Source organism: Parasteatoda tepidariorum, chromosome 1, assembly GCF_043381705.1.
Source record: "Parasteatoda tepidariorum isolate YZ-2023 chromosome 1, CAS_Ptep_4.0, whole genome shotgun sequence".
Lineage (NCBI taxonomy): Eukaryota > Metazoa > Arthropoda > Arachnida > Araneae > Theridiidae > Parasteatoda > Parasteatoda tepidariorum.
This window is the reverse complement of record NC_092204.1, coordinates 52421330-52438511: the sequence shown is the minus strand read 5'-3', so window position 1 is coordinate 52438511 and position 17182 is coordinate 52421330.

The following is a 17182-nucleotide window of genomic DNA, read 5'->3' as shown; positions in this document are numbered from 1 at the left end:
ATAAAGAATCATGATTTAGATACTTTAAAAATTAAAAAAATCTGATGTAATTGAAGCATATAGTTCAAATTTAAAAGATTACGAATTAAAATATACTTTCCTTTTAAGATAAGAAACTGTATTTCAAATAAATGTTTTCTTCTAAGCAAGTTTGTCTTTCAAATCAAAATTATATTTAGATGAGAATTGCTGACATATTTTGCAGATGTAGAAATTTTCATTGTAGCTAAAACAAATATTTAAGCTTTAAAGTGAGGATGAATTCAAAAACAATTATTTAAAATCTTGCTGCATGACATATCATATCTAACAGAGAGTTGAACTTTCAGAATTTACATACAATCAAATCAATTCCTTCATCAGCTTTTGTTTTGCAAATCTAGTTCTACACTACATGTAAAATCTTAAAAAGCTGAATAATATCAATATGGAATCAATATTATTGAAAAATGCTTTAAAAAGTATGGTGTATTGCTTAAATACTCAGTTTTTTTCAAAATTATTTTATGAGTGAAAACTTATACAAAAACTACACGAGCCTGTATACAGACTAGTAATATAAAATCATAAATTATTTTTGAGGACTTGAAATGATTAATTTTTCTTCGGGAGTAATAATTTATAATTATTTTAAAAAAATATATACAAATTTTTATTTAATTTTAGGTAAATATTTTAAGAATTCTACAAAAAATGTCCTTATTTGAATACTCAGGCTCGGTTTCTTGTAGTTATAAAATATTTGATTTATAAGTTCAGAACTGTTTAATTAAATCATAAAACATAGATATAAATAAAAAATTTGCCTCTAATACCATTAGTGAAAATTCGAATTGCAAGAACAATTATCCATATAATATAAATTAAATCATTTAAATAAAATAAGTATCGATGAGGAAAATTAAAATAATTTTATAAAATCATTCTTCTTGAAAGTTTTTATTTCAAATTATATTTATTTCCTAATGCAGATTTTAATATTTTTGATAAGCAAATATTAATTAATTTAATGTTTCAAAAGAGCATAATAATTTCCGTATAATTTTGTAATCCGTAACATTTTTGAACAACCCTTTCTTCCACAATCATTTTATTTCATTTTAAATGATTATTTGATGACCATATATTTAGAAAATATTACAATAAATAATATAAACTCAAAGTTCAATTATATAAATTCACTTACTAATAAGCTTGATTTTAAAATCATTTGAAAATTTTTAAAGTGATCAACTATTATGAATTACAATTAACGTATTAAGTATCTTAAAATAAATTTATTAAAGAAATAGAAAGCTGCACAAATTAAATAGAAAAAGAATCTTAAGAATTTATTTAAAGTAACATAAATTATATAATGTTGCGTAAAAAACGCAACTACAAAAAACATAAAAAGTCCGGAAAAATTTAAAATTCTTTTACGTATACAAGATAATATTATAAATTACTGAATTTATCAGTGCCAAAAAATTTAATTATAGATTTGGAAAGTGTAGTAAATTTTAATCTTAAACATGTACTCTTTAAATATTTATGCACATAAAGTTTCGGAATTTTAAGTATGTCGAATTATAAGTTTATCAATTTAATAAAAGAAAGTTACTAATTTGTTTAATTAAAGGAGAGAATCAGTTCTTTAAAGTACAAGTTCGTAGTGTTTAACTTCGCAATAAAATTTAGATTGTTGTTATAAATGTAATGGATCGTTGTTTTGTAAGTTACATTAAATCAAGTAGAGTATTAAGTTTATTAAAATTCTAATTTTACTGAAGTTATAATTTTCCTTTTCACTTTAAACGAAAAAAATCGTTTATAGTTTTTGTTCAAACTCCTATTTGTTTTTACTTAAAAAGAAGAAAATCAACAAAAACGTATGGCAACAAAGTTTTTTTTATTTAGAAATTATTGCTTTTAACATTGAATTTCTTAAATGAACTATTATATTTCTTCTATTTCTTTTTTTTTCTTATAAAATATTGCTTTATACCGCAATTATTTAAACAATCTCGTTAGATGAATGTTTAATGCTTACTAATACTGCTCACTAGCTCAATATATGATATTATATTTTATACTTAGTAATTAATTATAATTTTTTTAATCCCATATTTCTTCATTAGAAGTTTGTTACAATAAATTTGACTACTAAGTTGTCATAAACTTGTAATATAAATTATTTGCTAATTCATTTTACTTTAGGTAATAATGAACTTCACTACTTAATATTCATTTAGAATTTTGTATTCAACATTAATAAACCAAAATTTTTTAATAGTATATTTCACCAGAAGCCTTCGAAATCTTTTAGTTTGATCACAGAAAAGTGAATGTATACTTGTAAGATGAACCAAATTTTTTAATTTAAATAGTTTTTAAAATATTAAAATATTAGCTAAAAAGTGTACTTTAATTTTTATGTATTATGCTTTAACATTTTAGATTCCTTTCTTAGTTAAGTTGTGCAAATTAATGGTTTCTTTTAAAACCAACTAGTTTGCTATATTTTGTGATAATAACACTAGTTATATTATTTATATTTTTTGATATAATTTTATTGATATATTTTTTAATAAATAACACTACACTTACTTTTAAACAAAAATATTACTTATATTCCCATCTCAACCATTCACATTTAAAGAAAATAATATCATTCCTAAATAATAATTTAATGCAGAAACAAACACATATAAACTATGATTTTAAATTTTATATTTAAATGTAAAATATAATGCTTATTAACTATGTTCCTACTGCAATATTATTGCAGCAATAGTTAAATATAAAATTATTTCTGAAAGTAAAACACTAAAAACTAATTGAACTTATTGACACAATGATATGTTATTTTATGCTTACTTTTCAAGCCTATTATTTTAAGTCCGTATTCTATGATTAAAATTTTACGGCAGTGTTTCGGCAAACAACAAAAAAAAATATCATTGGCAGTGTTGCATTATCATTTAGAATAGAATATGATGCTCTACACTTAACTACTAGTTTTATTATTTTAATCTTATAATACGCCATTTAGATTTATTTTAAAATATTTCATTTAATGAAAAAATTAATAATAGTCATTCTCATTTTAAATTTATAATTTTCAAAATAAAGGATACTTTACAATTATTTATCAAAGGTAAGAATTTAATTTAATACAATTAGGAAAATAATTTATTCTCAAAAGGGAGTAATCATTGACTACATAAAGTAACTTCTTTATTGCAGGATATAACATTCTACACTAAACAATTAATTACAATATTTCAATCCATATTTCATTGCTATTTGTAAAAGGCAATTAATTCAACAAAAAAGTATTAATCATTCACATTATGAAATAATTTATGTTTATAATTTATCACTTATGATTCGCTTACGTTTATAATTCATCGCTTAATTTTTGAAGCAAATATTAAATTAACAAAAGAGCTGGGTAAAATTTGTAACATAAAACAGTTAGTTTAATACATGATGTGTTGCATTACAATCAATTTTAAAAAAGCATTTATTTGGTTCATTACTTCAAAATTATAATATAAAAGTCGAAGACATAATAATCATATGCATTTAAAACCAATTCCGTTAAAATATAAGATATTTTACACATAATTATAAAGTATTCTAGTTTAATCTTAACTCTCCCAGTGATACTGTGATACAAATATTTAATCCAGAAAGGAACATGTTACCATATAAAGCCTAAACTAATTTACCACATGATACTCTAAAATTGAGATTCTAAAGTAAAAAATTTTTTTTATTTCGATCACAAAAGATTGTATAATCATTTGCAATGTAAACTAAAAGATAAAGACCAAAAATTGTTATAGCATTCAACACTTCAGTTTTCCTCTATTGTATGACAATCAATAAACCTTTCCCCCAAACCACCACATCCACCCATGTTTTACGACCCTCCCACCCCCTAACCCAGCTCACCTGATCAATCATCTATCATCTTCTTGACAACTATCTCCCCTTTTTGTTCTCTAAGCACGTAATTTTTTTTCGCTCCCCGACCCTTTTTATTTCCTTTCTTTTCCCGCAAACGATTATGGTACGTCCATGGTACATCCAAAGTACTATCTATCTATCTCCTACTCATTTTATCATTATTATCATTTTTTCATCTTTCTCTCTTTCTTCGGATGTACCCCTCCTTATTTGGAAGAGATGTCAGACCCTTGTTGCCTTAGTGGGCTGGACGCTTTCACTTAAAACGGGAAAAATTCATTTCTTTAATAATGCAGCTCTCCATTATGGTCAAACGCTTATCCTCTTAGGAAAACAACCTTAAAGGTTTACTTCAGTTTTTTTAGTTTTTTTTCTTCTTCCTGTTTTGTTCGTTGAGATAGAATTTTAAGTGACTCCAGACATAATTTTCGAACTTTAGTGACGTTAATGTTTGCGCTGAGAAGAAGACGTAACTGGTTACGGAAATATAGCCGGAAGTCAGCCCACAGAGGACCTATAACAAAAGCTGCAATTGGTTTACAAGTGTATTTTCTTATTCTTTGATGCAGCTTACAAATCTTTTTCGCATCTAATGAGTTTATGATGATCATGTTCGTATTTTCTTTATTGAAAATTATCTTTATTCTAGGATTGACAAAACTTAAAATAAAACTTTGAAGTAGCTTAAAATCATATAGTTTATGCCTCATATTTTCTAAATTATTATATTAATTGTTTTTTTCTATAAAATAAAAGCATCAATGCATAATACATATGGATTCACATTTGTACACATAATACATATGGATACACATTTGTAAATGATCAAAAAACTATTATTGCAGACATTTTATTATTTTTAATAATAGTGTATTCATAGATACAGAAACATTAATCTCTTTTAATATATGAAATAATAAGATTTCAAGAATTATATTTTTGATACAAATTCTTGTCATGATTTGTACTTAATATATCGCTATCTAGACAAAGATAATCGTTTTAAATGTTCATGCCTTAATCATCTGAAACATTTTCATTTATTAATTTTTCAAATTAACTAATAATTTTATTAGAAATAATTCCTTGAAAAAACTGCGAAAGAACTTCAAAAATTACCACTTCATAAATTTAAATATGAAATTCAGTTTGTATAAAATGAGTTTCAAATTTTATTTTTGCATGATAGAGAAAAAAATGACTAATGCTGCTTTATATTGTTACTCTATTATAAATTTGATTTTGAACTTTAAAATAAGAAGTGGTAATGCTTAAAACCAATTTTTAATGTTCAGTAAAGACATACATTTTATTGTAATACAAGGAATTAAAAATTCTATGCTTTAAAAGAAAAATATATCTATGTTTCTTTCTTATAAGCAAAACGCAAACAAATTATTTAATTAAAGCCAATACTTTAATATTTCAGAAACGTTATTATTTAACGATTGATACTAACACAAGAGAAAACTTTCAAGAGAGTGATGCGAAAAATTTTATAAGCTGACTAATAAGCTCCTTTTCCAGTTAAATTAATTCATATATTTTCTGTTTTAAGGACTTTGGGGCTTTCAAAGTAATAATACAATTGAATCAACGAATCAAATGATAAAGAGAACGTTTCCTTTTCTTCTAAAATATTTGTTTTAATGCGTAAATGCAACTGTCACAAAATTACATTAGTGACAGAAGAGTTAAACCTAGACTAAAATTAATTTAAATAGTATCTCCTCTACTATATTATTAATTAAAGCATATTAATTTTTATTGCACGAATTTCTTTTAAAAGTAAAATCTTTTTGATGCATTAAAAACTCAATTTTTTCAGAACAAATCAAAATATATATCATTTTCATAAAGAAATAAAAAATTAAATCATATACATCATTAACGCGAAGGTTGAGCAAAACAAAACGTCGCAAAACAGCAAAATATCTTAAAATTTCATATTTGGCAATTTGAAGTTTTTTAGTAAACGAAAAATACTTACTTTTGTTGAATATTAGAAAGCAGCAAAAGTATGCAATTAATACAAGAATTATAATCAATGTTGAAAGTTATTTTTATTTTTCGTAAACATACAAAAATATCTAGTAATTATATCCAATAAAGAAATAAAACAAAAAAAATCAATGGAAATGTTAATGCCCAAAGTCGTAAGAAAAATAGGAAGCAAAATGTAATTTATGAGAGTAAAATGGCTTTTTGTTTAGTTTTTTTTCTTCTTTTTATCACTGCGAAAAATATAAAACTAATAAAAAAAACTTTTCAAAAATACATTTTTAACATATGATTTTAAAACAAACTTACCATTCTTATCAGAATACCTCCATCATTTTTGATAATAGAAAACATATGAAAATCTTAATACTCAGTGTCATAGGAAAAATAGGATTCCCGGAACAAAAATCATTTAATGACAATAAAAGGTAACAGTTGCTATTATGGGTAAAAATTTATGAGAATAGAATGACATTTTGATTAGTCTTCTCTTCTTTTTATCCTAATTTGCATATCACTGCGTCAAAAACATAACCCAATACAAATCCACTATTTGAAATGCATTACTGATACATTATTTTAAAATAAAAAATACCATTTTTGTTTGGGTATCTCCATCATTTTTGAGAGTAAAAATCTATGAAAATGTTAATGTCCAGTGTCATAGGAAAATTAGGATTCATGGAACAGAAGTCATTTAATGACAATAAAAGGCAACAGTTGACTATTATAGGTAAAAATTTATGAGAATAGAATGACATTTTGATTAGTCTTCTCTTCTTTTTATCCTAATTTGCATATCACTGCGTCAAAAACATAAACCCAATACAAATCCATTATTTGAGGTACATTACTGATACATTATTTTAAAATCAAAAATACCATTTTTGTTTGGGTACCTCCATCATTTTTGAGAGCTCTATGAAAATCTTAATGTCCAGTGTCATAGGAAAAGTAGGATTCTTTGAAAAAAAAGTCTTTTAATGACAGTAAAAGGTAACAGTTGACTATTATAGGTAAAAGTTTATGAGAATAGAATGACATTTTGATTAGTCTTCTCTTCTTTTTATCCTAATTTGCATATCACTGTGTCAAAAACATAAACCCAATACAAGTTCATTATTTGAAGTACATTACTGATACATTATTTAAAAATCAAAAATACCATTTTTGTTTGGTTACCTCCATCATTTTTGAGAGCAAAAATCTATGAAAATCTTAATGTCCAGTGTCATAGGAAAAGTAGGATTCTGGGAACAAAAGTCATTTAATGACGATAAAAGGTAACAGTTGAAAAATGGACTCAGCGACCTCGTTTATACTAAGCAATAAGAAAAAGGCCGTATTTTTCCAGATAAGAAGCCCCGTATTCATCATAAATATGTAATAAGGTCTCTCTTCTCCTCGAGTCGCATGCATTTCCAGAACCATGTGTCCACATACATCTCTGCAGCACTCTAACAGCTTTCAACATAGAAACCAACTTCTTTAGCGCTTTTCATCTTCTTTATTAAGGTAGCAAAATTGCCTTTCTTCTTGAGAATGTTTCTTTGGCGAAATAATTTGCGATATGTGTCACAAGCTCAGTAATCAGATCACTAATTTTAAGGAGCTTTGAATTTAAGTAATAAAAAATTAGACACGCATAATTAACAGAAATTAACTTACAGCATATTTAAAGTAAAATAAATTATGTTGTTTAACGAAACTATTTTAACATCTTATAGTAATATCATATTTATTGGTGTAAAAAAATAGTAGGAAGAACATTTAAAAATATATATGTATAATTAGAATTGCCAGAAATTAATATGAAAAAATCAGAACATGTATCAAATAAAATCAATATGTCTATATCAAGCATGAAAACCTAAAAATTTAGAGAACTTAGAATTTTAAATTCATGCTAATGTAAGTAAACTAATTTCAATGTATTGGATCTTAAATATCCAAAACAATTGAATGTGACTGTTAAATATAATTAGTATGTTTCTGGCTAAGATAATTTTACACAATATTTTTTAAAAATTATTTTTAAAAAATACTGGTAAAGTACTTTAAAAGTTGGTGAAGTATAGATCTACGTAAATTGTTTCGATAAAAAAATATTATGTTTCTAAAAATATATATTATTTTTTAAAACATTTATTGCAAAACGGAATAAGAAGTATCATAAGAAAAACTGTTTCGTGAATTTTAACAAAAATAATAACAAAAATTATTTCAGTTTATCTAAATTAGAAGTTTTATAAAGTTAATACTATAAGAAAATATCTAAATTTTGTCTTTAAATTTCTTCGAACACATTTCAATTTAAAAAATAGTACACACCTTTCAACGTAATCTATATGAACTCCTAAACTTGCCAGGAGTACTGAACATCGAAATTATTAATGCGCCATAGTCAATATTAATATGCGTCACACCTCCGTCTCCAAAAGTTTCTAAAATCCCAGTTTACAAGCATTGAAAATCAGCGGTACAATTAGAACACATTTAACCAAAGTTCAAGGAATCTATTAAAATAAAATTTACTTTTTTTTTCTTTTTACAACCTTATTTAAGATTACTGTTAGTTCAAACATTCCAAAAGGTGTATTTTTTATCAGTTCCACTATCAAAATGATCTGAATTATACAATCACTTAAAACTCAGTTCACTTAACTTGAATACAAGCATACACTGACTTTGAATCCACTAGGAAGATGGCAATTACATAAAAAAACATACTAAATTTATATCTACTATATAAGGACACTTTTAATTAAATACACAATGAATTTTGATCATATTTAATACTGCTCTAGTGTCAGAATATTCCATGAATTAGGATCCATTGAGAATTTGGTACTCATATATTAATATACATACTGAATTTAAATCAATCAGGAAGTAAATTTCCTGATTCGATCTCAAAAACATTTAGTTTTGCATCGACACATACTCATGAGTCATATCGGTTTCCCAATCAAAATATTGTTTCATTTTTGGTACATAAATCCTTCTACTTAAGTATTGGATTAATACATTATCTAATTTTTACGTTTAATTTAAAGTAACGTATTGTTGACTGAATTTATTTAAAATTGAAACGTTTTTTTTTTATTATAATAATTTCTGAAAGTAAGTTTAATAGAAAAAAAACTTTACACAAATGTAATTAATGAAAAATGCTTTGTCTCTAAGCACTTATTCATATAAAAATCAAGATTTTAATTAGATTTAAAATTAGAGTATATTTAAATGATGCAATGATTTAGTACAAAATAAATTAAATTAAATATCGTACCTTTATTTTAATTGTTAATATAATTTATTCATGACCTCTCGCAAAGTATTAATCTGCATCAAAGATATAAGAATTCCTAAAACAGCATTTTAAATCTTTTTTTTTTCAAAAGTTTGTCATAGATTATACAATATAAATGATAATCAAATAAATGTATTGTTCGAGATTTTTAAACTCATAGAAGTTTTATTCAACTGAAGATATTTTCAATTTAAAGCAATTTTTGTAATATCTTTTTTACAGCTGTAGTTTTTGTAGTCTTTTTAAACAGTATTCCTGAAAGCATAGTTTCTACTTTGAAAGTTCATATGCATCAATAGTTGATTTGAAATAAAAAATTAATTTTTTCTAAAATATCAATTATCACATTATACATTCTGAAATTTTTTGCTTAAAAAAAGCATGGTTGAGTTACTAATTATTTACATGGATGGTTTAATTTGATTTCTTTTTTACTTTTGCATGGTTAATAATGTCTGTCTTATATTTTGACGAATATAATTCATTTATACTCAGTTCGTTAAAATTTATAGATTACTTACATTTAATTGTTCTAAATTTCAATTATTTTTTTATTCCTATGGTAGCATAATAAATTTTTTCTTATAAATTTAACGCAAATATTAGTATTATTTTATTTTCGACAGTCACTATCGTTATAGGACTTAGTTCAATCAATAAAAATAATATTTCAAAATTTGTATACATTAGCTAAAAGAATAAAATGAAAGGTAAATAATATATGCAAAGAAATAAATGTGAGCAAATGTTTCCTCTGAGAAAGCAATATTTCAGAATGAAGAAATACATTAAAGTTATATGAGCGAAGGTAGCTCTTTTATATCACATTAGACGTTTTTGTCTTTTAACTGATCTAATTTTATAAATTTTTTAAAAGTTATTTTGAGAAAATTGGTTTTGAACTTTTAGCTGCCATTGTCTGAGTATAGGATTTTTTTAAATTTATTTTTTATGATAGCTTATGTACTTTTTAAGTTCCAAACATGTTGAAAAGAAACAAAATACCACCTAAAGTCGATTCAATTACATTTTAGGATTATATATTTGTTATTTTAATTTCAGTAATAGCAATAAACAGCAAAGTCTTAAAAATATAGCGCTCCAATAAGCACTCTTAATATGTTTTTTTCTTAAATTTTGTCAAAAATTAAGATAAAATGTATGCAAATTCAAGGTCTCAAATAAATATTTAAACAAGCGAAATTTAACAATTTACTTCTGAGGAAGGCGGATTTGAAAACATTTAAACCAGTTCGGTTGTGAGAAAAGAACAGAGAGGAGGTGAAAAGTTATTGTTAGAAACACTTCAAAGCTTAATCACACAGTCAAACTGGTTTTGATAATTTTATTCCGTTCTTTGTCAGTAGTGTGAATCATTAAATTTCAATGCTGTCTTTGTTTTTTTCTCCATTAAATATTATTTTAAGATTCTTTATGCGGCTTAATTTCTTAACGAGATTCATCATGTATTATTTTGGAGGCATTATTTTTGTAGAAAAAAATATTTCATAAATGGGAAATAAAAATATTATTCATTAGAAATGAAAGTGAATACTCACATTCTTTAATGAATATTTTCAGATATAAAACGAGAATAGATAGGAAACAAAATTTATTTTTATAAAATTGACTTCCTTTTTTTCATGTAAACAAACTTCTCATACTTTTCTTCGAGTTATTTCTTTAAAATTCCAAGAAACTTTTCTGTTATTACCCATAATGCAATGCTATTGTCAACCACAAAGGAGAAGAGGAAAGAGTGTGAAGAGAAAGGCGTTGATAGAACAACTTGTTGGTTAAGTGTATTCCTGGGTTAATAACAATATCAAATTCAGCTTGTTATTGCTTGAGAATACACGTAATCGATAAGTAAATCGTATCGGAAAAATAAATCGATTTACAAAGAAGCAAGTAAATTCCCATCCCAAGGAAATCAAGCTCAGATGCACAGAAGTCTTGCGAGTTTTTCTTATCAAGATATGCCATTAGAATAGTTCGAACGTTACATCATTTGCAGGAGAACTGGTAATAATTCAATATATTTCTATGATTCTTTCAAAACATAATTTTAACTCAGCATTAAAGCTTTCTTTAGAAAGAAAATATATTCTACTTCTTTCATGTCAACCTATAGAGCATGGTATTAAAGCAATATCCTTAGTTATTAACGAACTACACTGTAACAAAATTCCAGACGAAATTACAGTATAAAATATTGGTGCATTATCCGTAAAATACATTTTAACGCAAAATTCATTTAAACCGTAAAATATTACACCGTATTTTAACAGTAATATTTATTTAATTCGAGTGATTCGCGGTAATTATTACCGAGAAAATTACGGTATATCAGATGTTTTGTCCTATGACATGTTCCAGTAAAAGTGGATTTTACAGTAAAAAGTATGGGCATCTTGAGTACCGGTATATTTAACCGTAATTTTATTCGGAATTTTTTAGAATGTAATTATAATTCTGCAATACGTTTGCGTGATTTTATTCGTTGAAATGAGTTAGTTCTCTTGAATCTGGTGAGAAAATTATAGATATTAGAAATGCAATTATTTTTGAATTCTTTTAATTTTATTATATTAGCTTCGAAAAAGTTTTAAGAATAGTCAAAATCTTAAAATGAACACGATTTCCTCATTAAGTATTAAATTTATCTTATGGTTTATGTTTGTCTCTTTTTATTTGATAAAATATTTTAAAATTTACTTAACAAAAAGTTTCTAGTAAGTAGTTCACAAACTTACATTTTGAAAAATCTATGTATTTTAAATACTTTTTAAGATTGTTTTAAAATTTTTAAAAAATTTTAAAAATAGTCACAATCTTAAAATGAAAGCAATGAATTTTCAAATATAATTTTGTGTATTTCTATTATTTAAAGTTAATTTGTAAAACTTTCTGCAAGAACTACTACTATTAAACTTTCTACTTATCTTCTTTTTTCTGTCCAAGAAAATTAAAAACTTTTTTACTTAAAACAGTTGAAATGAAATTAAAGTTTTTGATGAACTTTAAAACTATAGCTATTATATATGATTTATTTTAATTTAACTGTTTCAAAAAATATATAGGCATTTCGTAAGTAATATAGGTATAATAGGTATTTCAAATGGTTCAGACATATTTTAAAGGCAGCAAAATATGTATGCCTGCAACGCTGTGAATAAAAACATTTTGTAGTTGCTCTTCCCCTTAACTCCAGACTAAAATATTTGTTACGTCCCTTTTCGGTAAAACTTGACTCTCGGCTACTTGCATATAGTTCTCTCTAAGTTGCAACTCTCTAATCTAGATACCTTGCCGCTGCGCTCTATGTTAACTCTAGTGGAAAATATTTATTTCATCTCTTTTCAGTAAAACTTGATTCTCGGCCACTTGCATATAGTTCTCCCTAAGTTTTATCTCTCTAACCTGGATACCTTGCCTTTGCGCTCTATGTTAACTCTAGTGGAAAATATTTATTTCATCTCTTTTCAGTAAAACTTGACTCTCACGGCTACTCGCACACAGTTCTCCATAAGTTGCAACTCTCTTAACTAGACACATAGTTGCACTCCATTTTAACTCTAGTGGAAAATATTTGTTGCGTCTCTTTTCGGTAAAACTTGATTCTCGGCCACTTGCATATAGTTCTCCCTAAGTTTCATCTCTCTAACCTGGATACCTTGCCGTTGCGCTCTATGCTAATTCCAGTGGAAAATATATTTTTTTGTCACTTTTCAATAAAACTTGACTCTCGGCTTCTCGCAGACAGTTTTCCGAAAGTTGCTACACTCTAAACCAGACACCTAGTCATTGCGCTTCATATTAACTCTAGTAGGAATTATTTAGTTCGGAGACCACAACCTAGTCAAACTGACATGCATGTTTGCGTTGAATATCATATAATACATTATTTTTGCATTTAAGTTTTAAAAGTTGCATTATTCAATAATATTTATTGCACGGTTAATGATTCAATATTAATAATTCACCCCATTCTCAGAAACACATAAACAAATCTCAAAGTCTTTATTTTGACAGGAACTGTACTTTATATTCATTTCGAAATTTGTTAAAAAAAATTTTTTATTGAAAATAAACTTGATTGCGATGAGGTATATCACAATATTTATTGCTGTTAATGCAATAATATCCAACGTTGTGTGCTTCATACTGCACTAAATTAGAAATTATACACATACAAAGCATAGTTTACTAATATTTTAAAATTCAGAAATAATTTAAAAATGACAATTTCTCTAAATAACATTAATCTTTCATTGTAAATATTTTTCCAATAGATACGACATTATTTTCCAAATTATGAATGCCGTAATCGTTTAAAAATATATTCACAACCTCAAGTTAAAAAAGAAAAATTCCCACTTATAAACCGATATTCATCTTAGTAAGAAACTGTCTGATAAGAGATGCATTAAAAGTTTATTCTTTATCTTAATTAACTAATTAGGAAATAAATTAGAAACAATCGGATTGATGCCTGCAGGAAAACTGAAATATTGATTCCTTGTCTACAGGAAGAGTTATTTGTTTTGTTTTGCTATTTTTACATCATATTGTGATGACTTATTGTTTTAATGAAAATTAAATATTGGCCCGAGGTTGTACAAGATTGAAATATATGCAAAGTTCTTTAATGTAAGATTCAAAATGAATTAATAGTAATACGTCTGCTATAATATTTATTTTACGTTTCAGTTTTGAATATAAGCACAAAAATATTTAGCATAAACTTACTTATAAGCTCCGATGAATCTTAATCTTTGAAGTCATTTATACAGGTTTATCAAAGTTACTTTGCTGACAAAAAGAAAAACAGGAAAAGAAGTAAAAAATAGAAAACAAACAAAATGCAATGCGTATAAATTTTTTTTAAAAAAAATAACTTTTTAATTTTCCTCCAATAAATTTTTTATAAAACCGCGTTTTTGATAAAACTTCATAAGCGTAACGAATACTAAATTAAATTTGTTTTAATCGCTTATTTTTGTTCGTTTCATCAAGAACAAATCAAAACGAATATTTGAAATCCGAACGAATTTTTGCATTCCTTTCAGGATCATAAAATAGACGTAAAAGCATGTATATGAAAAAGCCCAAAGTCCTTGGGATTTACCGCTAAGAGTTAGGCTATACCAAAGTGCCAGTATGTAAAGTAAAAGTACGTAGTGTGTTTTAATATGATTCCATTTTGGAGTTTCACCAGCTCTTTGCGGTAAAGCCGAGGAGTTACCAATATCTTCTGGTAAAAATCAGAAACAAGGCATTACTAATAATAGAATTTTTCATTTATATTGGTTGGGTGCTGTTCCAATAAAGCAACCCTTAAAAAATCGCCAAATTACGGAGAACGAATTCAGAACCACAAAAGCAATCCTTCACCTCAACGGTATGTATTTTATTTTTATTTTATAACCGTCGTTGAAAAGACGACCCAATTTTTTGGGTTTACGACAACCCATGTTCAACTCCGTAGCCTTGCAGTTTCGAACCCAATCCTGAAGGCACGGAAACTCCTGGATCAAGTATTGGCAGAGTTTTGCTTTCGTGGAGGACGTTTTGATATAACTATAGCATTTGCGTAACATGGAGAGGAAAACCACAAAACCTCCCATGGTTAGCCTGGCTGCAAGTTGACTATAACCCATGATTCGTCTACCACTGAGGGTATTTTACTTCAGCACTGGAATCAACCAGCTATCAATGGGATTCAAACCCGGGTCACCTCATTGAGAGGCTAGCCCTCTATCCCCTGAGCCACCACAGTCCCCAAAGGTATGTATAGGGAATACGGGGGGGGGGTAATAGTACTTAACCCAACATAACAGAATCGTAGTTCTGTATGCCGTACAAACGTTTCTCAGACAATAGTACTTAGCCTTAAAAAACATCAGTATTACTAGGCAATAGCACTCACATCCCTTGTTTTATTGAATAGAATAAAAAGTTATTATTATTTATTGATTATTTTGTTTTTGGTGTTTGATTTATCAAAAAAAAAATTAATGATCACCAACTGCCTTTTTCAAAAGAAGAGTACGGTATATTGTATACAGTGTGTCTGAAATAGATTAAAACATATTTAAATTTTTTTACCTATAAAATATAAATTTTAGAAGTGATCAAAATAAGTTCTGATTTAAGATTATGTCAATAAAACTGTCCTACAATTATTTTTCAAAAGGTAACAGGAAATTGAAAAAAATGCAATATTTATGCCCTTTCACAAATATGATCCTGTATGAAAAAGCTGAACTAATAGATAATTCTCTCGATAAGTGCTGAAGCGATTTCAATAATTTTTCAAAATAATTTTTGCAGTCATTATCTCCGCATTGATAACTCCTAGGTTTTATAACAAAGTTCATTAAAGTCCGAAATGGAATCATATTTAATCATACTTCGGACTTTTAGCAAGCTATTTAAGGTGAAGTTTTAGTGGTAAAACCATGCATTTACCAAATTTCGGGTATTAGCAATAACATATAGATTGCTTTAATGAACAGAGTATCTTGCTAAAATATAAAGTAATGTAAATATTCTCGGAAGGAATTAATTAAAACTGCGTTTATTGTTGAACTTAAATTCAATAAAAGAACATCAAATACATTTTTCATCTTTTTATTGTTATAAAGCAAACAAATTACAAAAAAGATAGATTTCAAAGAGTATATATCAATCGCGAAAACAAAAGCATTATCAACTTTTTAGAAATTTATAAGCTTTAATGCTTCCGATCCTTTTGACAAATATCTGATTTTCAGAAAAGTACTTAAGTAGCTGACTTAAATATGAAAATCAAACCTTTCATGCATTTTAATACCTTTACTCATTATACTAAATATCATTTGATACAAGAACATGATACGTACAGAAGTTCACTTAGTTCGGGGAAGAGCACTCCAAGAAAAAGTCTTTTTTGACTGATTAATTACACGAAAATAGCCAAATTACCGAGAGTACAAGGGATTTTCATATCTTGTTTTCCCCTATTTCGAGAAATACTTATTATATCTTTTCTACCTTAATATGATATGCGCATCATATTGTTTGCTGGTAATAAGGGAAATATGAAACTGAAACTTCGTTCCTTGGTAAAGGTTTCAACTTTAATTCAAGTTGCGAGAAATGTTTTCCACTTTAATGCAATTATTAAAAAAATGTATAGAATATCCTATTAAATGTCTGAATCTTTTCTTAATGGAAAGTATCAATTTAACCATTAAAGAGGGCACAATTGGCATGTTAGATTTTATACGATTTATTTCAGACTTGTTAAAAAATGAAATTAATTGATGCTTGAATTTCATTTTATGGGTATCATAAAATTTTTTACTTCTGTTTCAACCCGAGCAAAAAGAAATAAAGATAATTGTACATTTTGAAAGTAATTTATGTGATTTATTTTAGAGTTGTTAAAAAAATAAATTCATTTCAATTGATGTTTCAACTTCAAAAGACATTAATATATTAATATATTTACGTCTTTTTCATTCTGAGAAAAAAGAAATATCTAATGATAAATGTACATTTTGAAGGTAATCTGTATTTTTTATTTCAGAGTTGCTAAAAAAATTTATTTATTTTAATTGATAATTCAATTTTAAAAAAATCAGTATAATCACACGTTTTGTTGGTTTGATTTTGAACAAAAAGTAACATTTGAAGATCATACTGGATGTGTAAATATTCTTTCCTCAGTCACTAAATAATGCTGCCATAAATGCGAAAGTGCATTTCATAAACAACTTATTGCCGATTTTATTTTTTCTAAAACTCAGGTTTTCAAATTCTTAAAAATGCTACTATATCTCTTGCTACACTAAACTCTTAAATTTAAGATGAATTCAGGCATTAATATTATGCGCCTGTTTTTAATAAGTTTATATACATTAAGTT